Genomic DNA, 2216 nt, shown 5'->3' with positions numbered 1-2216 from the left:
TAGTTTAGTTTAGTTTAGTTTAGCTTAGTTTGTAGTTTAGTTTAGTTTAGTTTTTAGTTTCATTTAGTTTAGTTTAGTTTAGTTTAGTTTAGTGTGGTTGGGTTGGGTTGGGTTTAATTTAGTTTAGTTTAGTTTGTAGTTTAGTTTAGTTTTTAGTGTCATTTAGTTTAGCTTAGTTTAGTTTTTAGTTTAGTTTAGTTTAGTTTAGTTGTAGTTTAGTTTAGTTTAGTTTTTAGTTTCATTTAGTTTAGTTTAGTTTAGTTTAGCTTAGTTTTAGTTTAGTTTAGTGTGGTTGGGTTGGGTTTAATTTTTAGGTTAGTTTAGTGTGGTTGGGTTGGGTTTAATTTAGTTTAGTTTAGTTTTAGTTTAGTTTAGTTTAGTTTTTAGTTTAGTTTAGTTTAGTTTTAGTTTAGTTTAGCTTGGTTGGGTTGGGTTTAATTTTTAGTTTAGTTTAGTGTGGTTTGGGTTGGGTTTAATTTAGTTTAGTTTAGTTTTTAGTGTAGTTTAGTTTAGTTTTTAGTTTAGTTTAGTTAGTTTTTAGTTTAGTTTAGTTTAGTTTAGTTTAGCTTAGTTTGTAGTTTAGTTTAGTTTAGTTTTTAGTTTCATTTAGTTTAGTTTAGTTTAGTTTAGTTTAGTTTTTAGTTTAGTTTAGTGTGGTTGGGTTTAATTTAGTTTAGTTTTTAGTTTAGTTTAGTTTAGTTTAGTTTAGCTTAGTTTAGCTTAGTTTAGCTTAGTTGTAGTTTAGTTTAGTTTTTTAATTTCATTTAGTTTAGTTTAGTTTAGTTTAGTTTAGTTTAGTTTAGTTTAGTGTGGTTGGGTTGGGTTGGGTTTAATTTAGTTTAGTTTAGTTTTTAGTTTAGTTTAGTTTTTTAGTGTCATTTAGTTTAGTTTAGTTTAGTTTTTAGTTTAGTTTAGTTTAGTTTTTAGTTTAGATTAGTGTGGTTGGGTTGGGTTGGGTTTAATTAGTTTAGTTTAGTTTTTAGTTTCATTTAGTTTAGTTTAGTTTTTAGTTAGTTTAGTTTAGTGTGGTTGGGTTTAATTTAGTTTAGTTTAGTTTAGTTTTTAGTTTAGTTTAGTTTAGTTTTTAGTTTAGTTTAGTTTAGTGTGGTTGGGTTTAATTTAGTTTAGTTTAGTTTAGTTTAGTTTAGTTTTTAGTTTAGTTTAGTTAGTTTAGTTTAGTTTAGCTTGGGTTGGGTTGGGTTTAATTTTTAGTTTAGTTTAGTGTGGTTGGGTTGGTTTAATTTAGTTTAGTTTAGTTTTTAGTTTTGTTTAGTTTGGTTTTAGTTTGGTTTAGTTTAGTTTAGTTTAGTTTAGTTTAGTTTAGTTTTTAGTTTAGTTTAGTTTAGTTTAGTTTAGTTTAGTTTAGTTAGCTTAGTTTGTAGTTTAGTTTAGTTTAGTTTTTAGTTCATTTAGTTTAGTTTAGTTTAGTTTAGTTTAGTGTGGTTGGGTTGGGTTGGGTTTAATTTAGTTTAGTTTAGTTTGTAGTTTAGTTTAGTTTTTAGTGTCATTTAGTTTAGCTTAGTTTAGTTTTTAGTTTAGTTTAGTTTAGTTTAGTTGTAGTTTAGTTTAGTTTAGTTTTTAGTATCATTTAGTTTAGTTTAGTTTAGTTTAGCTTAGTTTTTAGTTTAGTTTGTGTGGTTGGGTTGGGTTTAATTTTTAGGTTAGTTTAGTGTGGTTGGGTTGGGTTTAATTTAGTTTAGTTTAGTTTTTAGTTTAGTTTAGTTTAGTTTTTAGTTTAGTTTAGTTTAGTTTAGTTTAGTTTTTAGTTTAGTTTAGTTTAGTTTAGTTTAGTTTAGTTTAGCTTGGTTGGGTTGGGTTTAATTTTAGTTTAGTTTAGTGTGGTTGGTTGGGTTTAATTTAGTTTAGTTTAGTTTTTAGTGTAGTTTAGTTTAGTTTTTAGTTTAGTTTAGTTTAGTTTTTAGTTTAGTTTAGTTTAGTTTAGTTTAGCTTAGTTTGTAGTTTAGTTTAGTTTAGTTTTTAGTTTCATTAGTTTAGTTTAGTTTAGTTTAGTTTAGTTTTTAGTGGGTTTAATTTAGTTTAGTTTTTAGTTTAGTTTAGTTTAGTTTAGTTTAGCTTAGTTTAGCTTAGTTTAGCTTAGTTTGTAGTTTAGTTTAGTTTTTAATTTCATTTAGTTTAGTTTAGTTTAGTTTAGTTTAGTTTTTAGTTTAGTTTAGTGTGGTTGGGTTGGGTTGGGTTTAATTTAGTTTAGTTTAGTT

Source organism: Centroberyx affinis, unplaced genomic scaffold, assembly GCF_046629955.1.
Source record: "Centroberyx affinis isolate AG114_WGS23_722 - 3 ecotype Tasmania unplaced genomic scaffold, CSIRO-AGI_Caff_v1 ptg010219l_1, whole genome shotgun sequence".
Lineage (NCBI taxonomy): Eukaryota > Metazoa > Chordata > Actinopteri > Beryciformes > Berycidae > Centroberyx > Centroberyx affinis.
Note: the sequence above shows the minus strand (reverse complement) of the source record.